The sequence below is a fragment of the Myotis daubentonii genome, chromosome 3, assembly GCF_963259705.1.
Source record: "Myotis daubentonii chromosome 3, mMyoDau2.1, whole genome shotgun sequence".
NCBI lineage: Eukaryota > Metazoa > Chordata > Mammalia > Chiroptera > Vespertilionidae > Myotis > Myotis daubentonii.
This window is the reverse complement of record NC_081842.1, coordinates 162,008,743-162,035,518: the sequence shown is the minus strand read 5'-3', so window position 1 is coordinate 162,035,518 and position 26,776 is coordinate 162,008,743.

Below are 26,776 nucleotides of genomic sequence, written 5' to 3'. Positions count from 1 at the left end.
AAAAGGAAGATATGACCAATATTATGTCTTACGATAAGAAAGGATAAAGCATACCAACTATTCAAGAGAAGCAAAGATTTTCCTAGAACTGAATTCCCAAAATAATTTTTCATGTGGGACTTTATTGAAAGGGCATTTTTGTGATGTGGTATATACAACTTTTTAAAAATATACATTTTTTTATTGATTTCAGAGAGTAAGGGAGAGGGAGAGAGAGATAGAAACACCAATGATGAGAGAGAATCATTGATCATTGCCTCCTGCATGCCTCCTACTGGGGATTGAGCCCACAACCCAGGTATCTGCCCGTGACCAGAATCAAACCCAGAGCCTTTCAGTCCACAGGACAATGCTCTATCCACTGAGCAAAAACTGGCTAGGGGTTATACAACCTTTAATAGCATTCCTCTGGAGTGATGAATTCCATACGGCTGTTTCCTGCAATTATTTTCCATAAAAGCTGGAATGAAATTCAATAACATGTTTTAGAACCTAGAATTAAAAACAAACAAAGATGTCCCTTTGTCCTCATCTTTAGTTTGAATTTGAGTTTTTCATCTTTAGATTAAATTGTTACAAAGTTTGTAATTTATGGAATGCTGTGAATGCTGACATTTTAAAATAAATCTTACATTATTCTTTACATGCATTCATTACAATTTAAAAAACACAATAATGTAAAACATATGATCACCCCAATACACAAATAATATAATCTCCTTTGACAGAAATTTTACATTGTTTACCCTTAAATTTTTAATTCTATTCCATTTCTTCCACAGAATTAAATCCTTACACAATTTTCCCCTTGAAACTTTCTAATGGCCAAACATATTTCTCTGTAACAAAAATATGCATGTAAATAATTTTATTTGTTTATAAAATTCTTTTGACCATAAGCTTTAAATATTGAAACTTCCTACCAAAATGAGATTACCCTATATAATAAAAGGGCAATATGCAAATTGACCCTAACAGCAGAATGACTGGGAATGACTGGTCACTATGACACACACTGATCCCCGGGGGGCAGACGCTCAATGCAGAAGCTGCCCCCTGGTAGTCAGTGTGCTCCCACAGGGGGAGCTCTGTTCAGCCACAAACCAGGCTGATGGCTGCCAACACAGCAGTGGTGGCGGGAGCCTCTCCTGCCTCCTCAGCAGCACTAAGGATGTCCGACTACAGCTTAGGCCTGCTCCCCGCTGGCAAGTGTACATCCCCCAAGGGCTTCCTGACTGCCAGAGGAATTTCTGACTGCCAGCTTAGGCCCAGTCCACTGGGAGCTGGCCTAAGCCAGCAGGTGGACATCCCCCAAGGGGTCCCAGACTGCAAGAGGGCACAGGCAGGGCTGAGGGACCCCCCTGAGTGCACAAATTTTTGTGCACCTGGCCTCTAGTATAATAATAATTATTAATAGAAATGGATTCATTGATTAAGGGTTCAAATTGTGAGAATAAGTATTAAACATAAAAGTAAAATACATTTCTTAATGAGATAAGTGGAGCTTTTCCCCAATTATTCTGAATGAAAGATATCCTGTTCTTTTATAAAATGAGAGTACACTTGTGAAAGAGAGATAAGAAAGAAAAATTGGGAGAAAGTCATTCTCTTAGGAAGATCATTTTTAGGATGGAACATTGTCCATAGATATTAAGATGTGGAAATTGATTCCCATCTATCTTTCTATACATATTACTCTTTGGAAAAATTTTATATATTCCAGTTTGAATTGTCTGGATCTCAAACTTTCAGTGTTGAATGGGCCAAAAGACCCCTCTTGCTCTGTCCTAATGGCCTATTTGATTCTAAAGAGTTGCACATGTGTAGGCATAATAAGGGTTTACTCAGATTACTTACTGAAATCTTAAAATAATAAGGTAGAATAAATGGAAAAATAAAACTTGATTCTGTTTGTAAATACCAAATTTAGAAACTGTACAATTACTACTGTGTTCCTTTAATCATCCTATCTAATAATAGACAAACATAGTAATTAACCATACCTCCACTATGCTTCCCATTGGCTAATCAGCAGGATATGCAAATTAACTGCCAACAAAGATGGCGGCCAGCAGCCACACAGCTGAAGTGAACATGAGGCTTGCTTGTTCCAGTGATGGAGGAAGCCAAGGTTCCCCTCCTGCCGTGGCCCAGCTCTGAGCTCCAGAAGCAACAGAGTTTCAATTATAGAAGTTAAACAAACCCCAGATACCTGCTTTCAGACAGCCACAGCCTCCAAGCTGGAACCGGCTCTCAGCTTCAGTGACAGCTATAGAAGGTAAATAAATCCCAGAATTAAAAAAAAATAAAAAGAATAAAAAAAGAGGCTGGGAGCTTTAGTCGCCCGCCAGCCTGAAAACAGCCCTCAGCCCCTCACCCAGACTGGCCAGGCACCCCAGTGGGGACCCCCAACCTGAAGGGGGTGTGACCAGCTGAAAACAGCCATCAGCCCCTCATCCAGGCTGGCCAGGCACCCAAGCGGGACCCCCACCCTGATCTGGGACACCCTTCAGGGCAAACCAGCAGGCCCCCACCTGTGCACCAGGCCTCTATCCTATATAGGAAAAGGGTAATATGCAAACTGACCCTAACAGCAGAGAGACTGGGAATGACTGGTCACTATGACACACACTGACCACCAGGGGGCAGACGCTCAATGCAGAAGCTGCCCTCTGGTGGTCAGTGTGCTCCCACAGGGGAAGCTCTGCTCAGCCACAAGCCAGGCTGATGGCTGCCAGTACAGCAGTGGTGGTGGGAGCCTCTCCTGCCTCCTCAGCGGCGCTAAGGGTGTCTGACTGCAGCTTAGGTCTGCTCCCCGCTGGCAAGTTGACATCCCCCGAGGGCTGCTGGGCTGCCAGAGGGATGTCTGATTGCCATCTTAGGCCCAATCCCCCAAGGAGCAGGCCTAAGCTAGCAACTGGTCACCCTTGAGGGGTCCCAGACTGCGAGAGGGCACAGGCCGGGCTGAGGGACCCCCTACCCCTGAGTGCACAAATTTTTGTGCACCGGGCCTCTAGTATGATAAATAAAAGTCTTTGGAATTTTATGTCTTTTAACAGTTAAAGAAGGACTTGCATGTTTGGATCAATCTGTGGCTCTGCAGGGGGCCATGAGAGCCAAACGATGGCCCTCAGGAGGAGTTCTGCAGGTTACTAACCTATCGCAATGATGTCTGCATTGTTTCCAAGTAATCCATTATAGATGCTACCTTTTTAAACTGAGTTCATAATAATTTGACTGCAATATTTGGTTTCTGTGTAGTTTCCTTTCTCTTCCCTCCCTCACTAGTACACCCTGGCATACTTAGGACACACCAAAGTAAAACAATAACTCAAGGAAGTCATTCCTAAGTGCAAGCCAGAAAAATCCAGAAGTGTGCCCAGAAAGCTGACGTCTCTGTGCTCAAACACCGTATGAAATTTAGGTTGGCACAGTTCCTGCAATCAGCCTTTTTGGATTTTAATCTCATCTCTACTACTTACTAATTTTGTGCGACCTGGGGCAAGCCTCCCTGTGACTCAGTTTCCTCATCTATAAAATGAGACTTAAATGAGTTAATATTTGTAAAGATGTATAGACCAGGTCTCAGTGCATATTAAGCAGTATATAAGAGCCTGCAACATAACACTCTCATAGCATTTTACATTTTACATATCACTCTCATATTATCTGCTTAACTTAACTGTTTCATCTTTTACAGTATATGAATTTCAAGAGAATACAGCTCATTGCTTCTCCTAGATAAAATAACTATGAATTCATATATACAACTCAATCCAAATTCTAGGTCCACATTTAGAGGTTTGGTTTTGTTCTTGCCAATGCTATAGCTGAATTCACTTTATTCCTGGAGTTTCTTGTGACTTACAAATTGATTTTTTAATATTTAAAGTTTTAACTTACAGAGCAGTTTGCCGTGCTTAAAGCAGACACATCTGACACTGGATCTTAGCCAGGCTCTTCACCATCCTAGTGGCTAGAGTTTTTCTGGTCTAGTTTTTTGACTAGTTTTCCTGGGCCCGGGACACACCTAAGGAACTGGCATTTAACTGCCAGTTAAAGAACTGTCATTCAGGAAAGGAAATATGACTTCAAACAGTATCAGGTGATAATTTACTTGAAGCAAAATACCTCTTCCATACCCATTGCATTGTCCAGCAATAAGATTTTCCCAGGTTTCTGGATAAACATTGGGGTTAATAGAGGACGATGTAAATATGCCAAAAAGCCATACACTTTCTGCTTCACATTCCTCTAATACAAATTCCATTATATCCTGTCTGATTGGTGATTATTTTTTCCTATTGTTTGAAATAAACTTGGATAATAACTTTTATGGTTTCATTTTGTTAAAATAAAATTACTCCTGGTCTAGAAAGAGAGGAATTTGTCTTTTGGAATTAAAATTTTTCCCCCTTAATTTCCACCACGTTAATTTTGAAATTTTATATCTGAGTTTGAGGGGGGAACTCTGTGAAAGATCTCTGCACTCCAGTTGATTGAACCTGAAATGCCACCCAGCCCCTTGGAGGCTGTGGGTCTGCCCAGTTTACAGGCCCCTGATAGCTTTTGCTCAGCCTCATGAAGTTCCAACATAAAACACACTTAATGCATAACTAAGACCTCAGGATCGATGCAAGGGCACTTCTAGTGCATTTTCTCTTCTAGGCTATCCCCTTCCAGGGCTCCCCTACACAGTCAAGCCTCCCCAATTTCACTGAACTCTGTGTCTGCCTCCTCTGGGATGTGACCCTGTCCTGCTCTGCCTCAGGTCCCCTTTCCTGTGCGATGCCTTTAGAGAAAAGCCTGGGTGACAATAAGGCTCATCTTGTTCCATTCCCCTTCTCTTAGAGATGAAGGTCTTATTTGTCTATTGTCTGATGTTTGAAAATAACTTGTATCATAAGTTTCTGGTGGGAGGGCAAGGATGGTACTTCTTACTCCATTATGGTCAGTCTGTTGAATCACATAGACTTTGGCTTGTGCTTTGCATATCTTTACTTTTTTTTTTTAAAAAAATATTTTTTTAGAAATTTAGTTTTTATTTATTTTATTATTATTATTTTTTAATCCTCACTGAGGATATTTTCTCCATTGATTTTTGGAAAGATTGGAAGGGAAGGAGAGATAGGTAAAATATATGAGAGTGAGAGAGACACATAGAATGGTTGGGCCAGGTGGTCGAACCTGCAATCCAGGTACCTGCCCTCGAACCTGCAATCCAGGTACCTGCCCTTGTCTGGGAATCGAACCAGCAACCCTTCAGTCCAAAGGCTAATGCTCTAACCACTGAGAAAACCAGCCAGGGCACTAGCAATTCATTTTTTGATACATTAAGGTATGTCAGTCTGTGACAGACAGGAAATAAAAACGATCTGTTTTAACCACAAGCGTTTAAACTTTAATGTGTGTGCAAATCACCTGGGGATCTTAAGATTCTGATGCAGCAGGTGTGGGCTGAGGTGCTAACAATCTTCCAGGTGATGCCAAGGGCCACACTGTGTAGTGATGCTCTCTGCCACAGAGGAATCAACTTTTAGACTCAGACAGATAATGAACACTGATAGCCAGAAAGTTAATTTCACTGAAGGAGCAAAATGAATGAAGAGACATTGATAGCCCTCCTCCCTACCCCAATCCTGGAGTTTTATTAAAGGGGGGATGGAAAGATATGACCCAGAGAAAGATAACATCTTAACTTTGCCTTCTTTTTTTAAAATATATTTTTATTGATTTCAGAGAGGAAGGGAGAGGGAGTGAGAAATAGAAACATCAAGGATGAGAGTGAATCATTGATTGGCTGCCTCCTGCACGCCCTCACTGGGTATCAAGCCTGGAACCTGGGCATATGCCCTGACCAGGAATCAAACCGTGACCTGTTGGTTCATAGGTCAATGCTCAACCAGTGAACCACTCCAGCCAGGCTCTTAACTTTACCTTCTGAGGCCAAAGAATCAGGTTCCCAGCTCAAGTGTTCCTGTGGCAACTGGCTGGCAGCACATAAAACCTTCAGAGAGTTTCAGATTAAATTTTTGAATACTGAAGGTGCTAGAACTGGCCCAAGATAGCACTGAAGCGTAGGAACATTATACAGCAATGACTGAGGGGAAAAGTTAATTCATATTATACTTAATATTAGGACTATTTGAGAAAGTGGTTATGTGCGTACAGTACTTGCCTCAAGAAAAAATTTCAACCACATTTTAAAGTTTGTATGAAAATGAAATGAAATCATGAATGAAATTATTTTTAAATGTTACCTTAGAATTGTTTATGCAAAGATAAAAAACACCCTCTATCCCAAGAGCAAAAATGCATATTCACACAAACACAACACACACACGCACATCAATTTTTATAATAAAGCCACGTTACCATTTTTATGAGTTGCATCTTCTGCCATCAGCTCAAGGTTAGTCCCTTTATTTCTAATGTGTTTACTTATTTGAATGCAAACTTATTCAGCTTGAAAGTTATTGTGCGATGCAGTGAAATCTAGGTAATAGATAACATACAATGTAAGGCTGACTAACTCTAAAGACAAAAGTTATGTTGTGATACTGCATCAGCAACAGGATCAGAGATTCCATAGATGCATAAATTAAATTACAATCACTGCCAAAGGCAAGCTGCGCCATTAGAAAACACACAAAACGGTTACCAAACCAGATACACGGCCAGCATTTTTAATGGGTGTATCAATTGTCCGTAGAGATGTTGTTGAGAAATGACTAGATGAGATTCTTTTTCTGCTGTGCTTGGGAAAAGGGAACTATTAAGATGTACATTCCACTGGCTTAGGAAACAGTGCATGTGTTCAGAGGTTACTAGTAAGTGAGCCAACTCATGAAAACTTGTGAATGAGCATGTGTGCACATGTGCACATGCAGGCACCCATGCACAGGAAACTTACGCTGCACTCACCTTTTTGATGTTCATGATAGAATAATTGTCCATCAGCATCAGCCAGAAAACTGTTTTTCCTAACGACTCCTCAGGCTTCTTTTTCATAATTCTGACATTCAAAGTCCCTTTTCAAGTCTCCTATAGGAAAAAGAGAAAAGGCAACTAAAGTTTCCTCAAGATGAATCAACTTCTCTGGAGCTCAACTTCAATTCTGCTCCCTTTGTGAGACTTTTTCTGGCCACTAAGACATAAAATGACCTTTTTTCTCCCACTTTTTACCTAATTAACCTCTTACCTATATGACTCATTTAAGCGCTGCTTAGCATCAAGAATTATTTTCCTCATGTTATTTTCCCAAATAACTTCTCAAGGGCATGGAATTTGTCATTTTGGGGTACCCCACAGTACTTTCCATGGTGTCCAACCCACAATAAGCATTTGATAATAATCACTACCATTTGTGGAACACTAAGTACCTGCTAGCTACTGCTACATCATTCACATCTAACATTTCAATGCATTCTTATGGCAGCTCTGTGAAGTAGTTGTTTTCTCCATTTTTGAGATGAGGAAACAGGCTGAGAGAAGTTACATCACTTGCTACACCCATGCATTGGCTAGAGTGTAGGTCTGATTTCAAAGTTTTTATGCCTGTGAGATCCAGCTCTCCTGGACCCATGATATGTGCTAATTAATAAGTCAGGAGGTCAAGTTCTAGGTCTAGCTCTGTCTCTAAAAAGCTCACTGATTTTGCGTTAGCCACTTTATCAGCTTCAGTTTCTCCTACTATAATAAATCTGTAGAGACTACATAGGTGTTTTCAGGAGAACTACATTTATTGAGCACTTATTATGTATCACAAACTATATTAGTCAACTTCTTATGTATGTTAGTCTCATTGTATCCTCTCAATGCCTCTGAAAAAAATATATCTGATTTATAGTTGATGAAAGTGAGATTTGAAGAAGTTAAATTACCCCAAAATATTTAGTCTGAAAATGGAGGAGTCTGGATTTGAACCGATGTGTACCTGACCTTGAAATCATTGTCTTTCAACTTCACCATGCTAATAGAAGAAAAGCTGCTGTAGAGTCAATGTTGATGCAGACAATCAATTTTCTGTTTTGGAATGAAGGATGGACATCATTAATTCTCTATATTCCTCTATTAGGGATCGGATTAGTGTCACTTTAAAAAATATTCTGCCTGTCAGAAATGTGTTGTTTAAGGCAGAGGTCAATCGTGCCAAAGTGGTGGTAATAGAAATATGCAAAGTTATCAATAGATCTGTCTCTAGATATAATTGTAATTTCTGTCACTTTAAGATTCAGCAAAATGTCAACATTAATTTAAATATACACTTTAGGCAAATATTATGTATGTGTCCCTGAAGCCATTAAAATATTTTAATTTTCCAGTTTACAACTAGTATTTGTAGGTATCTCTAGCATGTTCACATGTTCAGTATGCCCTCCTAAATGCATGTGGTAAAACAATTGCTTGCCCTCTAAAACTAACTCTTTTTAACTTCAGGTATTTTTTATATAGCAACTAATTATTCAGGGATAGATTTGGGTGGTATTATAATTTGTCTATTTTCCTCACCCCAATCTGGCACAAGCTTGCTTTCTCCCTTCATCTTCCCCCTCCATATCATGATAGGGTATTATATCTGAATTCAGAGTAGTGAGCTGCATTTATGCTGCTGGTAAAATAGTGTAGAGCCACAAAAGCAATTTCCTGTTTAGAGGGAAAAATGAACAGAACTATAACTATTTCTCCCAGAATGTGTCCCGCTGCAATTCCTACCTTGAATTAAACCTTTAAGTCAAAATCTGCAAATATAGGGTGTCCCAAAAATGTATACACACACTTTGAATAATTATAAAGGCAGTGCTTATTAAAATACATTTCATTTTCAAAATTGAGCTATCAGCTGTTCAAGTGTGTATACATGTTTTGGGACACCCTGTAGTGCCAGAAACTTTGTAGCTTAATATTATACAGCACTTAAGCCTATTATTATTATTTTTCTTCAAGTTCACAAATCAGGCAATTGTGAAGAAGTTATTGTTTGCCTTCAGTGGAATGTGTTTTATTTACCATTAAGGTGGTTTTTTAAAAAGAGCCCTCTTCAAAAATATGTAAAAGAAATTTTCTCTATCACATGAAGATCATCTTAGCTGTTAACATAGCTTCATTGAAAAAGCCTGTACTACTAATAAAAAGGAAATGTGCTTCTTTCTTTTTCCCCTTGTTTCTATTTTTTATTAAATTTATTAATAAGATTATGTAAGGCTCAAGTGCACAGTTCCCCATACATCGTCTGTACATTGCATTGTTACATTGTCTGTGTATTGCATTGTTACATCATCTGCGTATTGCATTGTTACATCGTCTGCGTATTGCATTGTGTGCTCACCACCCAAAGCCTAGTCTCCTTCCATCACCATGTATTGGCCCCCTTTACCCTCTTCCTCTTTCCCCAGCCCCTTTTCCTTCTGATAATTACCATACTGTTGTCTGTTTCTGTGAGTTTCTGTGTCTGTTTTTGTTTGTTTTTTATCGCTTTCTGTTTTATATTCACGTATGAGTGAAATCAGATGGTTCTTGTCCTTTCCATCAGACTTATTTTGCTTAGCATGATAGTCTCAAGATCCATGAATATTGTTGTCAATTGCAGTATTTCATCTTTTCTTATGGTTGAGTAGTATTCCATTGTATATATGTACCACATTTTCTTTATCCAATCACCCACTTCAGAACACTTAGGTTGTTTCCATGTCTTGGCTATGGTGAATAATGCTGCAATGAACATAGTAATACATATAGCTTTATGAATAAATGTTAACATTTTCAGACAGATACCCAGAGAGGGATTACAGGGTCATCTGGTAGCTCCATTCTTAATATTTCGAGGCACTTCCCATCTGTTTTCCACAGTGGCTGCACCAATTTAGGGAATGTACTTATTTCAATTTCTCCCCATATTCTGACATCAAATTTCTCTTCAAGGTGATATTAAACAAAGTGAAAAACTGGAACACAACAGGACTTTACATTGTGCATTATAAATATCTTTTTTTACTATATCTTGCCAGGGAATATAGAGCCCAAGAGTTGATTCAGATCTACATGACAGTGTAGTTGAAATAGTGTGAATGGTCTGCAGCTCTTAAGGACTGCCACGGACCTTTAGTGAGCCAGAGCCTGAAATCCTCTGACAAGCATTGAGAAAATGCCTATGATACCTGGAAGTCAGGTAGCACCTGTCACACCTGTCACACTAGTTAAATTGGAAAAATGCTAAGAGTGCACATTTTTTATAGGCCAAACATCCAGTGCCTCCCGAGTCAAACCTGAACATGAACACGATTTTGTCCATAATTTAACTATCTTGAAAAAGCAGTTAACAGTGAATTTTATGAAAAGTTAAGTACAACTTCGTTTTATTCTACTGCTTCTAGGTGGAGGTATTCGACTACTGGAACATGTTAGCACTAATTGGTCTCCTATAGGTCAGTATCACCTTACCTGTACATTAAGGTAGGGTGTGAAGATGTGAAATTGTGAATATCACTTTGTAGGTTAAATTGATAATCTTCGGGCAATCAATTCACTATCTTTGGCAGCACTTGGTGCATCACTGTTGCCTATCATTAAAATTATCCATTTCTTACTCATTCTTGAAAGCATGGGATTTAATCTCCACCAAGGGTTAAGCTTAGTAAACAATATTCAAGCTAAAGGTACCTGAATAAGGAAGACTTATCTTCAATTAAAATAGCTGGTGCTATAAAAGGGGCTCTTGGCAATTGCATTGGTTTCCTTTGGCTGAAAGTGATTTTGAGACATTAAAAAGTAGTTGAGCCGAAACCGGTTTGGCTCAGTGGATAGAGCGTCGGCCTGCGGACTGAAAGGTCCCAGGTTCGATTCCAGTCAAGGGCATGTACCTGGGTTGCGGGCACATCCCCAATGGGGAGTGTGCAGGAGGCAGCTGGTCGATGTTTCTCTCTCATCGATGTTTCTAACTCTCTATCTCTCTCCTTTCCTCTCTGTAAAAAATCAATAAAATATATATCTAAAAGAAAATAATAATAAATAAATAAATAAATAAATAAAAAGTAGTTGAGTGTGTTACTTTCTGAGACATCTAAAAGGGACAAGGGTATTGAGGAGTCACATTATGTAAAACTATAGGCCTGATGCATGAAATTCGTGCAAGGAGCTTGGCCCTCGCAGCTGCTGCAGCTTGCCTTTGCCCTCACAGCCATAGCTTCTTCTGGAAGGTTGTCCGGAAGGACATCCAGAAGGTCGTTTGGCTGTCTGGTCTAATTAGCATTTTATGCTTTTATTATTATAGATAATACTCACTCTAGAGTCAGAGTTGAATACTTTTGTGCATTTTCAGTCAGCTCCCTTTGCAGAATATTTATCAACAATCAAAATGTGTCTTTTTTTTTTCCTTCTGTTTCTTTCTTCTCCCTTTAGTTTTATAGAGATGTGCTAGCACCAGTAAGTAAGCTCTGTACTGCATTCTGAGAGAGTAAATTTCTAACTGTGGTCAATATATTTCCTGCTGTGTTAGGTTAATAGCTTCTTCCCATTATTTACTCCAGAAAATGTGTTTTCTCCAAGGTCATCCCTGTTTCATTAAGTTATCTACACTAATAAAAGAGAAAAATGGTAATTGGCGTACGACGATACCCTTTTCATTGGCTAATCAGGGCTATATGCAAATTAACTGCCAACTATGATTGGCAGTTAACTGCCAACAAGATGGCGGTTAATTTGCATATGTAGGCACAATGCAGGGAGGCGAAAGGGAAAGCAGGAAGAAGCCCCCTAACACTGACAGTGATCGGAAACCCAGGGGGGAGCTAAGAGCTGGGGGGCAGGGCAAAGGCGGCCCTGGGGCCGCCTTTGCCCTGCCCCCCAGCCATGATCGGAGAATCAGGCGTCTTTGCCGCCCTGGCCAGTGATAGCAGGAAGTAGGGGTGGAGCCAGCGATGGGAGCTGGGCACGGTTGAAGCTGGCAGTCCCGGGAGCTAGGGGTCCCTTGCCTGGGCCTAAAGCGAAGCACATGATTGCGGGGCCGCTGCAGCTGTGGGTCCCCGCTGCTAGGGCCAGACGCCTAGGCCAGAGGTGTTAGGCCTGGGCAGGGGCAGAGCCTGCAACCGCAGGGAGCTGGGGGTCCCCTGCCCAGGCCTGACACCTCTGCTGGAGGCCTCAGGCCTGGTCAAGGGGCCGATCTGGTGATTGGTGATCGGAGGGTGATGAGGGTCAACTCCTCTGGCCGAGGCATCAGGCCTGGGTGGGGGGCTGAGCTGGGGATTGGGGGGATATGATGGTCCCCTTGCCCAGGCCTGAAGCCTGGGTCAGAGGCGTCAGGCTTGGGCGGGGGTTGGATCAAGCGATCAGAGGGAGATGGGGGTCCCCTGCCCAGGCATGATTCCTGGGCCAGAGGCCTCTGGCCTGGGCGGGGGCCAGAGCCAGTGATCGGGGGGAGATGGGGGTCCCCTGTCCAAGCCTGACACCTCTGGCGGAGGTGTCAGGCCTGGGCAAGGGGCCAATCAGGTGATCAGAGGGTGATGGGGGTCTACGCCTCTGGCTGAGGCATCAGGCCTGGGCTGGGGGCAGAACCAGTGATTGGGGGAAATGAGGGTCCCCTGCCCAGCCCTGACACATCTGTCAGAGGCGTCAGGCCTGGGTAAGGGGCCGATAAGGCGATTGGAGGGTGATGGGGGTCAACGTCTGAGGGCTCCCAGTATGTGAGAGGGGGCAGGCTGGGCTGAGGGACACTCCCCCCGCCACACACACACCCAGTGCACGAATTTTATGCACCGGGCCCCTAGTTAAAAAATAAAAAAGTAATAACCTTGTGTGTAAGAATGTTACACAGCAATGGATGCTGTTGCCACTGTCGGTACTGCTGCTGCAACTACCACCAGACCCGCTGCTGCCCCTCTTCTTCCCCCGAAATCCTGTAAAGCCCTGCTACACAGGATTATATCTGTGAATTATGTAAAAATGAAATCTTATATGGCAATCAACATACATATTTAGTTTGTGTTTGAGGACCAACAAAACATCAGCATGGCTGGAGTGCAGTGGCTAATGTGTGAAGACTAGAGTATGGTGGGCACAAAGTGATAGCAAGGAGAATGTGAGGAGGATCTTCTAATACTCTAGGAAAAATTATGTGGCTTGGTCTATGGTGATATTCATGGATGCAATAAGAAATGGTTCAGATTTAGGAAATGTTTTAGAGCAGAGTATAAAAGTCTAATAGAGTGTGAGAAGAGAGAAAGAAATGGTGGTTCTATTAATGAGAAAGAAAGAATATGGATGAAGCTCTTTTTTCTTCCCCTTCAAGGGACAGCAAAATTTTTCTCGTAAGCATGCTAAACTTGAGATGCTTATTCAACATTTAAGTGGAGACTTTAAATATTGGCTGTTTGTGTCTGGAGTTCTGGGGGAATGTTGGGGCTGAGGATATGCATTTTGAAGTCAAGTGCCTATTGATGGCATGTAACTCCATGTGATGATGTGATCACCAAGGCAGGCAAATAGAGATTAAAAAAAAAAAAAGATGTAGAGGACAAGAGGTCTAGGAACCATTCCCAAGCATGCTAACATAAGAGGTCTAGAAGAGAGGAAACCATTAAGGAGATTAAACATTGTGATGATCAATGTCTAATCACACTGATGAACATTCAGTTAAGATAGTGCATCAGAAAACTATTTTACCTAAAATTTAAACTTGAGCTATCATGGAAAATTGGAAAGAATATTCTATGACTTCTGATAAGAACAATTGTAGAAGGAAGTAAACTTTTCCAAGCAGATGGGGTGAATGCCAGACAAAGGTCAAATGCATAATCAAAACAACCCTCATTCCTCATCTCTCCAAATTTAAACCTGATTTTTTATGATATCTCATGATTGAAAATTAATTCCAGAAAAATATTATTTGGTACTTATTGAACACATAAAAATATTCAAGTTAAATCTTAAGAACTGTATCCTCTTTTTTTAATTCCTACTTTGAATTCAGCAATTTTTAATGAAACTTTGTGTTGTTTTTTAATACTAAAGTAAAGAATTCCTCTAAGCCATTGTAATAGATTGACGTCTAAATCCCATTTCTGATGTTCACGGTAAGCAAAAAGCATTCAACCTACTTATTTTTTAGGATAATGTCTTAACGGTGCCTTTTTTTCTATGGGCATAGTAAATGTTATAAATGCTCTAAGCAAGTTGTCTAAAGAAACATCTCTATTTTTCAAGATCCTTTGATAAGGTAGCTTTAAGAATAGGAAAGAGAGCGCTTGGGAAATATAAAAGAAACCCTGTTGTTACATTAGACAGAGTTATTTTCTTGCCACTGAATTTGCCCTTCATTTATCAAAGAGTTGTTTACAAGGGTTGGGAAGGCTGACATAGCTCTCTGTTCTTTATTTCTTTGTTTATGAACTGGCATGATCAAACAAGAATGCACATAGCATGGGGAGTGGGAAACAACCATTGCTTTGTTATCATGGTTTATAACATTACAGAATTTCTTAAGAGATTTGAGGCATTGTTTGATGCAAAGCATTTTCCCGTTAATTAAGAAACAGATTCACTTTCAGAGATTCAGTAAACACATTTTAATTATTTCCTTAACAGTAGCTAAAACCAAATGAATGAGAAGGTAATGTAAATTCCTCCTACTCACCTTGAATTCATTTGAAAGATTTTTAAGTCAAAATATCTTTTGGGCTGCATTGTGTACACTAGCCTTGTTTTAATTGCGCACTTGTGGCCACTGCATTCTTAACAAGGAAATCTGATGCTATCGCATACAGTGATCCATAGCGATGACAGCTTAAAAGCACAGCTGCCTTTGGAGGTGCAAAGGGAGAGGTCCAGTTAGAATGTGGCTTATCTTCATTCCTGAGGCTAGTCAATGTGTTTGAACTTCAGGATCCCCTGAAAGCACCATTAATGCCTTGGGATTTAACTCCATGGAACCTACAGAAACTGGGAGACTACAAACTAATGGTAGGAATCCCCACACAACTTCTGGTGCTAGATTTGATACCCTGGAGCTACTTTCAAAATGTTACATCTTTGGTTCCTAGGAGAATTCCACTCACTTATTTGCTCTGTAACATTTCCTGTTGTATTGATGCTCAAAGGCCAGGCTGAGCGTTATTCATGCTATAGAGGACAACACAGATGAAAAAAATATGCCATACACTGACCCCATCTGATACACTTCTCGCTTCCCTAGTGAAACTGGCAGTTAATAGTAAACATATTTAGGTATTAGATTATAGAGTCTAGAGAGAAAGGCATAGGCTTGAACTAAATGTATCAATTGCCTTGGTTGTCACATAGCTTATTGTCAAAGATTAAGAAAATATTAGTCATGTCCTGGAGGCCTGCCTGTAAAGCAAGTTCTGGAAAAGTTTCAGCATATACTTTACTTGAGATAATAAAAAATGTAGCTAGTTAAGCACAAAGCAGGGATCGCTTAAACAATAACAATGATCACAAGATGCTTAGTTTCCGTCCTTTTACTTTAAAGATAACATTACTGACGCACAATTGTGAGATATTTTGCAGAATGTTGGCTCTTCAATCTGGTTAGATCACCGGACCAGGGGAGCAGGAGGAAGACACCAGACAAGATGACCTTAGGAACTGGACTAATCAGACCAAATAAACCACACACAAGAACTAACCAATGAGTTTTACACTCGACCCCTTTACCCCTAACTCTCGATCTCTGTCTTGAAAAACCCTTGAACAAAAACCACTGGGAAACTCAGAGTTTGAAGGCTAGCTGAACATTCTTCTGGTTTGGAACCCTGTCAATAAATTGCTTTAATTTTTCCACTGCAAAACTGGGTGCTCAGTGATTGGCTCTGCTGTGCATTAGCAGGCGGACCTCCTTGTTCAGTTACACTAGTACCATGGACTGAATCTTTGCACGCCCCCATTCATATGTTAAAATTATTATTCCAATGTGATGGCTTTAGGAAGAGGGGGTATTTGGCAGCTGATGAGGTCAGGAGGGCAGAGCCTTCATGAATAGGATTAGTGCCTCTATGAAAGACACCCCAGAGGGTCCCTGCCCTCTTTAGCCATGTGAGGACACAGGAATCAGGAAGGGGGCCTTCACCCAGCCCCCAGAACTGAGAAAAATACATTTCTGCTGTTTATAAACCTTCCAGCCTGGGATATTTTACTTTAGTAGCCTGAAGAGACAAAGACACATAGTTAACAAATGATTGTCTTTCTCCATTTTCTTTTACAGTGTTACTCATTAATTCTTCTGGTTTCATTGGCAAGAATCAGTCCCAGGGTTTCAGTGACATGCAAAAGGGGCTGGAAAGGTAGTCTGTTGTTTGGTAGCCATTTCCCAGGAACAGCTCTACACAATGGAAGGAAAAGTTAAATCTCTGGTTATCTTTTAGACTTGACGTATGCTGGAATGATGGCTTTTCATTTAAAGCAAATTTGTTAGGCCCTTTTAGGAGTTTTTAAAAATATAAAACAATCTGCTGAGGACTTCTAGGTTACAATGTATTTTTTTTTAAAGTGTATGTATTTTTGTTTTAAAGGAGGCTTTCCCTTTTTTTTCCCAAGGGAGTATTTAAGTTTAGAGTTAGTGCAGCATTATTTTTCAAAGGGTTCAGCAGAGAACCAAGGTTAGGTTCATGAAGAGACAGCGTCTGGTAAATTGTGATTTGAATTGAATGGAGAAGGAGTATTCTTTTCTCAGACACTTATTCACAGCTTCTATTTGAAATACTTAATGTTGGGATTGACTCCATCAATCTTGGAACGTTTTAAGAGCTACACAATAAAATACAGTGTAAATAACCCCATACCATAAACACAAGTGTCATCTAAGATTTAGTTTAGGAAAAGGATCTTGTGAGCATGGGACTCAGTGTGGAGTCGGAAGGGGCTGAGTAGGATGATGGGAGAGGAGGATGCCAGTGACAACTTGTACCTACTTTCTAATTGTGCTGACGTCAGCTCTGAGGGGGGCAGTTCGCTTAGTGTACAAGGAACAAGTTTTCAGTGAATAAAGAAAAGCTATTACTTTATTCTCTCAAAATGCAATTTCTAAGTGCCTTCTGTTTGCTAGACATTTTATGAGAAGCTGGAACTTACAGTCTAGTAGTACAATTAAAATTATATTAATTATATTGGTAAATTTAGTCAACAATAATGATAAATAATAGTGAAAATGGGCTGATTTTCATTATTATCTATCATTGGTAGTCTTAGTTGCATTTAAATTATTTTGACTTCTAGTAATATATTTTAATTTATATATGTAATATTTTTATAGTACACATTGATACAGGACAACAACTAACAATAGGACAAAAGGCAGCATATGGTATTTCTAGAGCTCAGCGTAATAGGTAACACATAATTACTATCAGGCATTTAATCAATGTTGTTGGATGAATGAATAAACAAAGTAATCCCTGGTGAAATATCAGGAGATTTCAGTTCTTACTATGACTCTGACAATTATTTTCATTGCGACATAAAAAATGGCACCCTACTTTAGTTTCCTAATCTATAAAATAAGATAAAAATACCCATTATACCCACCTTATTGTGTAGACAGTTTCTTGTGTAGGTGCAAGATAATAGTTATGCAAGACTGTGAATGTTACAATAACTGATAAAATTAAAATGGGACGTATTATTATTTGACTAAGATATTTCCATATTCTGTTTTAGAAATAAGCTTTCTGATTATCACCTGTCTTAGGGTAATGAAAATCATCTTATTTTAGAAAACTTAGCTCTATGTTCACCAGGCAAGTATATTTTGTGAAATCTAGACCTAGCATCTCTTAGAAAGATAGCCTAACGGAAGAGACTTGAGCCCTGGAAAAATCTCAAATGCATCAATTGGTACCACCTCCCTTACCCCGCTGCAAACCTTTCCCATTCGTGAACAGATGCTTCCCAAGGTAAATCCTTGGTCCATCTTTTTCAACTTAGATTGCATAAGAGAACCATTATTAGAAGACAAACTAAGTCTAAGAAGGAGGAGGTGCACACCCACAAATTGGAGATTGAGATGAGAGAGGCATGTTTTATTCAAAGTTCAACATTCATTTATTTTAAGGATAGAGGTGTCTGTGTTGTGACTCACGCATGCTGTGAAAAAATGCCAAGTGTCTTGATAACTAATGTTGGTAAGAAAAGATTCACCAAGAGGGGGCAGAAGCTCATGAAATGCTAATCCTTGAATTCAAGAGTGAGAATCAATTTTAGATTCTGATCTTTTGGAACATTTTAAAGGGCTTAATATTTGGATAAAAAGAAATTTTTACATTCTGAAGATAATAATAAACACTTCTCTCTACTACAATTTATCTTTGAGCTTTTCTTTTTCACTTTTTTTTCTTTTGTCTTCATGAAACCTCTCATCTTCCCTCTAAGCTTTCAGATTAAACATGGTATTCATTTACCTTTAGAGCTCTCAGACTAAATATTCTATTGCTTTACCTTTAAAAAGATTTGGTTGTGAATGTGCTCTTTTATGCTAAGTGTTGCAAAACTATAAACTTCAAGCTAGAAGGACAATACTTCCTTCAAAGACTCTCCTTTAATAAATGAGTTTTTTTCAGAGCATTAAAAATACCTTAAAGAGACAGTGCATTTTCACCTGCATTTGAATGTATGGGTATATCCTGAAAGTGAACAGAAGAGCCATTTTATAAAGTTTAAAGAACAAACAATGTAGGGCTTAGTTATCGACTGCACACTAACAAGAGACACGAGTTCATTGAGTTGAATGACAGGAGATCAAATTAATCCTACAAAATGACAAGAACACTGGGGACTTCTATTATAAAAGGCCTTGGAATGAAGGCTTAGCAAGAAGTCAGTCCTGCATAAGCACAAAATCCAAAGTCCTTTAAAAAATAAATTGCTGGAGATGATTTACTTTCATATGAGAATAGTTGTTTTTTTTTTTGTAATTTAGACCTTTTTTGAAAATAGAAATAATAATTTAACTATATATATATATATATATATATATATATATATATATATATATATATATACTAACTCATTATTTCTATTTTGGAAAAAGGTCTAAATTACAAAAAAAAAACTATTCATACACAAATGCAAAAGTTACTCTATGCTTATTGTTTGGGATTGATTCTTTTGAGTCCCATATATTCATATATATATGAATAGTTTTTTTTTGTAATTTAGACCTTTTTTCAAAATAGAAATAATAGCCGAAACCGGTTTGGCTCAGTGGATAGAGCGTTGGCCTGTGGACTGAAGGGTCCCAGGTTCGATTCCGGTCAAGGGCATGTATCTGGGTTGCGGGCATATCCCCAGTAGGAGATGTGCAGGAGGCAGCTGATCGATGTTTCTCTCTCATCAATGTTTCTAACTCTCTATCTCTCTCCCTTCCTCTCTTTAAAAAATCAATAAAATATATTTTAAAAAATAGAAATAATAATTATATATATACTAGAGGCCCGGTGCACAAAAATTTGTGCACTCGGGGTTGGGAGAGGAGGTCCCTCAGCCTGGCCTGTGCCCTCTCACAGTCTGGGACCCATCAGGAGATAATGACCTGCTGGCTTAGGCCTGCTCCCGGGTGGCAGAGGGCAGGCCCAATCCCTAGGTGCAGCCCCTGGTCGGGCTCAGAGCAGGGCCAATTGGGGAGTTGGGGCACCGCCCCCTGTCATGCACAGAGCAGGGCGGATTGGGAGGTTGCGATGCCACCCTCAGTCACGCTCAGGGTAGGGCCGATTGGGGGGTTGGGGCACCGCCCCCTGTCACACTCAAGGCAGGGTCCATAGGGAGGTTGCAGCGCCACTCCTGTCATGCACAGAGCAGGGCCCATCAGGGGGGTTGGGGCTCTGTACCCTGTCACACACAGAGCAGGGCCGATCAGAGGGTTGGGGCTCCGCACCCTGTCACACTGATCCCGGTGCTGGGAGGCCTCGCTGCTCTGCTGATCCCAGGGCCAGGACGCCTCTCGGCTCCCCTGATCCCTGGCCTGGAGGCCTCTCGGCTGCTGATAACCATGGCCTGTAGGCCTCTCAGCTCCCCTGATAACTGGGGCCTGGAGGCCTCTCGGCTCCACTGATCTCTAGCCAGGAGAACTCTCGGCTGCTGATAACCTGGCTGGGAGGCCTCTCGGCTCTGCTGATCATGGGTCCGGGAGGCCTCTGGGCTCCGCTGATCACGGGCCTGGAGCGGGCCGGGAGGCCTCTTGGCTGATCACCGGGGTGGGAGGCCTCTCGACTCTGCTGATCACCTGGGCTGGGAGGCCTCTTGGCTCCGCTGATCGTGGGGCCTCCGACTCCGCTGATCGCGGGGCCGGGAGGCCTCTTGGCTCGGATGATAACCGGGGCTGGGGGGCCTCTAGGCTCTGCTGATCGCGGGGCTGGGCCGAGTCTCGCCTCCCTGATCGCGGGGCTGGGCCGACTCTCGCCTCCCTGATCGCGGGGCTGGGCCGACTCTGGCCTCTGCTGATCTCGGGGCGGGAGGCCTCTTGACTCTGCTGATCCCAGGCTCTGAGGCCTCTCTGCCCTGCTGCTTCAGGGCTGTTTGGCTTCGCTCTGCTTGGAGCCTGAGTATGCAAGTTAACCGCCATCTTTTAGCTTCTATAATTGAAACATTGTATCTTTTGGAGTTGTTGCTTCAGGAGCTCAGAGCCCCGCAGCTGCGGGGATCCTTGACTTTCTCCATCGCTGGGGCAACCAAGCCTCCTATTCTCAGCTGCCTGGCTGCCAGCCGCCATCTTGGCTGAGAGTTAATTTGCATATCTCGCCGATTAGCCGATGAAAAAGGTATCTGTCGTACGCCAATTACCATTTTTCTCTTTTATTAGTATAGGATATATATATATATATATGTATATATATATATATATATATATATATATATACTAGTATATTTTCCATCTCAAGTTAACAATGACTTCAAAAGGAGAGGTGAATGGGACTCAAAAGAATCAATCCCACACAATAAGCATAGAATAACTTTTGCATTTGTGTACAAAAATTGAATTAACAAAACTATAGCCTCCTCAACTTTAAATTTCACCATGCAAGGCAAAAGCACACTTTCTTGGAAATTACTAAAGTCAACTGAAGGACCTCAAGTGAAGAAAAAATGTGTTGATTAATAATTAATAAAATTATTGTTGATTCAAGGAATATTTTTGAATTGAATCTTTTAAATATCTTAAATATGTCTTGATGTTAAATGCAATGTTGTTGAATAGTTTCAAAAGAAATGTTGGCTCTATATTAAGAAATCTGCATTTAGCACATACATGGATCTATTTAATATCTTTGTATCAGCTGGGCTTAAAAGAAGCTAGCCATATCAAAATTTATATATTGTATAATTTGCATGTTTGAGTCTGGTAAATGTAGCTACAGAGAATACGTATTTTTAAAAAACTAACCATGCCACTTGCTCTTTTAAATTTCTCAGCTGCATTTTTAAGAGTTTTAAAAATGGGTACTTGGTGCGAACAGAACAGCAACTGTTGCTCATTCTGCCTTTGCCTCCACTTCAGCAAATGGATATTTTGAAAAGGAATACGTTAGACATACATCAAAATGCACAATGCAATGAAAATAAGTTTTACTTTTTAAAAAACAAAACAAAACACCTCATTCCTAGCATTTTGTCTGGCCTTCAGAAGAGAATGTCTCTCACAAAAACTTCATGGGCTTCTTATCACTGTGGCCACATTCATAGATCCATCTAGGCAATTGGCATGGATCAGAAAATGTGACACAACTGTTTTATTTTATTTTACTTTATTTTATTTTATGTGTTTTTATTTTTGTACACCCCAGTGACCAGACATTATGTAACTTAATATGTGAAAATCCAAATACATCCCACACCCATCCAGCACTATGCCTAGTAATTGGAATATTACTGACTATATTCCCTATGCTGTACTGTACATTCCCATACTATCCTGTAACAACCAATTTGTGCTTTTTAATCCCGTCACCTTTTTCACCTACCATCCTGCAACCAACAAAAGCTTCTCTGCATCTATGAGTTTCTTTCTGCTTGTTCATTTTGTTTGTAGATTCAATTGTTGATAGATATGGATTTATTGCCATTTCATTATTTTATTTTTTATCTTCTTTTCTTCTTATTCTTAAATAAGACTCTTTAACCTTCCATATAATGCTGGTTAGGTGGTAATGAGCTCCTTTAGCTTTTTCTTTTCTGGGAAACTCTAGCTGTCCTTCAATTCTAAATGATATCTTTGCAGGGTAGAGTAAGGTTAGGTCCTTGATATTCATCACTTTGAATATTTCTTGCCACTCCCTTCTGGCCTTCATAGTTCCTGTTGAGAAATAAACTGACAGTCTGGGAGTTTCCTTGTAGGTAACTAACTGTTTTTCTCTTGCTACTTTTAAGATTTTCTATTTGTCTTTAGCCCTTGGCATTTTATTTATTTATTTTTAATTTTTTTAAAATATATATTTTTTATTGATTTCAGAGAGGAAGGGAGAGGGAGAGAGAGATAGAAACATCAATGGTGAGAGAGAATCACCGGTTGGCTGCCTCCTGCACACCCCCCACTGGGATCGAGCCTACAACCCAGGAATGTGCCCTTGACCAGAATCAAACCCAGGACCCCACAGTCCACAGGCTGACACTCTATCTACTGAGCCAAACCAGCCAGGGCAGCCCTTGGCATTTTAATTATAATGTGTCTTAGTGTGGGCTTCTTTGGGTTCATCTTGTTTGGAGCTCTCTGCACTTCCTGGACTTGTATGTCTGTTTCCTTCACCATGTTATAGAAGTTTTCTGTCATTATTTTTCCAAGTTAGTTTTCAATTTCTTGCTTTATCTCTTCTCCTTCCAGCACCCCCATAATGTGAATGAAATGACATAATTTAAAAAACTAGACTATCCCTTCCCTGGCTGTTGTGGCCCAGTAGGTTGGAGCATTCTCCTATACACTGAAAGGTTGTGGGTTCAATTCCCAGTCAGGACACATACCTAGGTTGTGATTTCTTTTTCTTCTTCTTTTTTAAAATTTATTTATTGTCTAAAGTTTTACATATGTCTCCTTTTTCCCAACTTGACCCCTCCCGCCAGCCATTCCAACCCCGGGAAAGCCCCCACTGCCCCAGTGTCTGTGTCCATTGGTTATGCTAATATGCATGCATGCAAGTCCTTTGGTTGTTCTCTAACCCCCCCCCCCACCACCTCCCCTGCCATTTGTCTCTGATCTATTCTTGTTCATCAAATTATGTTGATCATTATATCACACACATGAGTGAAATCATGTGATATTTATCTTTCCCTAACTGGCTTATTTTGCTTAGGATAATGCTCTCTAGTTCCATCCATGCTGTTGCAAATTGTAAAGGTTCCTTCTTTTTTATAGCGGCATAGTATTCCATTGTGCAGATGTACCACAGTTTTTTAATCTTCATCTGATATTGGGCACTTAGGTTGTTTCCAAATCTTAGCTATGGTAAATTGTGCTCTATGAACATAGGGGTGCATATATCCTTTCTGGTTGGTGTTTCTGGTTTCTTGGGATATAGCCCTAGAAGATGGATCACTGGGTCAAATGGGAGTTCCATTTTTAGTTTTTTGAGGAAACTCCATACTGTTCTCCACAGTGGCTGCACCAATCTGCATTCCCACCAGCAGTGGACGAGGTTTCCTTTTCTCCACATCGTTGCCAGCACTTGTCATTTGTTGATTTGTTGATGATAGCCATTCTGACAGGTGTGAGATGGTATCTCATTGCTGTTTTGATTTGCATCTCTCGGATGATTAGTGACTTTGAGCATGTTTTCAGATGTCTCTGGGCCTTCTGTATGTCCTCTTTCAAAAAGTGTCTACTTAGGTCCTTTGCCCATTTTTTTGATTCAGTTGTTTATCTTCCTTTTGTTAAGTTGTATGTGTTCTCTGTAAATTTTGCAGATTAAACCCTTATTGGTGATAATATTGGCAAATAAGTTCTCCCATGCAGTGGGCTTTCTTGTTGTTTTGTTGGTGGTTTCTTTAGCTGTGCAGAAGCTTTTTATTTTGATGTAGTCCCATTTGTTTATTTTCTCCTTAGTCTCCATTGCCCTAGGAGCTGTGTTGGTAAAGATATTGCTATGACATATGTCTGATATTTTGCTGCCTATGGATCTTTATCTCTCCCCACCTCCCTTTCTCTAAAATCAAATTAAAAAAAACATACCACACATATCCTCAGGTGAGGGTTAACAAAAAACAAACAAACTATCCCTCATTAGAATAACACAAGGGTAAAAACAAGTTTTCATAAATGCAGTGGGTAATTCTGACTAGGCCAATAATGTTATCACTTCAAGTGGTCAACATTTGTGCTAGTTAGTCACAAATAAGAGAGCAACATAAGTCAATTTGTATAATTTATATACATTAAGTAGAATTTAAATAGTGAGTTTGGTGTATATGGCATGTCTTCTATTATAAAATGGGAATATAAAATAAAAATAATAAAAACAAGTGAGTAAAAAGAGTGGCTGGATCCTCTTCTTACAATGACCAGAAAGTGAAGACTTCCTTCAATAGTCTGAGCAACTAAACTCAAGATGATTGTGATATCAATATATGTGTTAGAGATAGATATAAGTGAGGGAAGAGAACAGAACTCTGCAATACAGCTATTACCTGGGAAATATACTCAGGGGTCCAGCACCAGAGAATAGTTTGATTTAAAACACATGAAAATACATTTTCATCTGGTCCCCATAGTTACCAGTTAAGACCCAACATGCTTAATTGTCCATTATCTTTTCTGATATAAATTTCTGGAGTATTTCAAAGAGAAGTACTTAAAAAGTCTCTTTCTGTGGTTGAATTTTTCGTTTCTGAGAAGTTTATTTTACACTCAGAATAATAATCCCCAGTCCCATTTTCATGAATAAGCTTGCAATTATGTTGAAAAAAATCAATTTCAAATAACTAAAGATTTTTGGGGAATTTTGTTAAACCAAATAGAAAAGTCACAGAATGACTGAAGTCGCTTTTTAAAATAGCTTTGGGCTGAATATGCAAATGATCTCATATAGCTAATTATTTCAGGTAATAATATAATGCGAGCAGAGAGGAAGGAAGCTGTCATTAAATTTCAGTGATTAAGTAGATTTTTTTACTATGATTTGGTAAAAGCCATCTGCCTCCTAATATGACCCCTCTACCTTGAGTTTCACTTTCATTTCTAAAAATCGAAGCAAAATAAAGTAAAAACAGTATGCAAAAATTTCCCATTTTAATGTATATTTATAATTCTAAAAATATTTAAGATAAAATACTATTACATTTACTTTAATATTTTTTCTTACTATTGGTCTTTTCTTTGAAAATAGAAGACTGTTTTCAGGAAGTTGTATTCTAGTCCAATTTCAATAATTATCAGGTTAGAAGATGATGAACCTTAGTATTTTGGGTAGCAGAATATTCTTAAGCTCTTCAGTATTAATGTTAATTCTAACTATAAAGTACTCTTGCAAAAGTCTCACTTTCTAAACTCATTCATCTATTTTGGAAATTAATTTGATCATAATTTATTATTTCATATCCTATATAATAAAGCCCTAATATGCAAATCGACCGAATGGCAGAATGATATGCATTGACCACAAGGGACAGACACTCAATGCAGGAGCTGCCCCCCGGTGGTGAGTGCGCTCCCACAGGGGGAGTGCTGGTCAGCCAGAAGCTGAGCTCATGGCTGGCGAGTGTAGCAGTGGAGGCTGGGGACTCTCCTGCCTCTGCAGCAGCACTAAGAATGTCTGACATCCCCCGAGGGCTCCCAGACTGCAAGAGGGTGCAGGCCAGGCTGAGGGACCCCCACCCTCAAGTGCACAAATTTCATGCACTAGGCCTTTAGGATATATATATATATATATATATATATATATATATATATATATATATTTTATTTAGTTGATTACTTTTGTTATTTTTTTCATATTTTATAATGATTTTTCTCCACCTTCAATGGCTTAATATGTAAATATACTAAAATACTTTAGGGTAAATTACCTGTTAGGAAAGGGTTTTTTTTTTTTTAATATATTTTATTGATTTTTTACAGAGAGGAAGGGAGAGAGATAGAGTTAGAAACATCGATGAGAGAGAAACATCGATCAGCCGCCTCCTGCACATCTCCCATTGGGGATGTGCCCGCAACCCAGGTACATGCCCTTGACCGGAATCGAACCTGGGACCTTTCAGTCCGCAGGCCAATGCTCTATCCACTGAGCCAAACCAGTTTCAGCAGGAAAGGGATTTTAATATCATAGATTGTGGAAAACTTAACTTACAGTGAAATAACATTCCTTATATATTAATATAAATTCTAGTTATCTCTCTAATACTCATCACTTTCACTGGGATCAAACTTGTCTTTAGAGAGTATTATAGAGCAGAGAGCACGTTTCATCTTTTGGTTCTAACAGTGCCCTGGTCAATTCCCAGTGCAAAAATAGTCTGAGTCTAGGAGTGTTTTTTGTTAGTACTTCTGAATAAGGAATGGAAAGAAATTTTTAATGGGTTATTTAGCTCTCCAGAGTAGAGGTCTAAAGGTATCTCTTTAGTACACGAATCAATTACTAATTATTTATTTTACATTTAGTAAATTCTAAGTGTTATGTGGGTAGGGCACAACAAAGTCTGTGTCTTCAGGGCTTTCCTATTTATTTAGGAAATAAGACACTGATTTGTGGTCAATGAGTTAGGTGTACATTTAACTGAATTAAATCAGGATAGTACAACATGACACCTTTCCCTATTGTGTTATAAATTAAGTGCAAACTTCTTAATTCTGGAA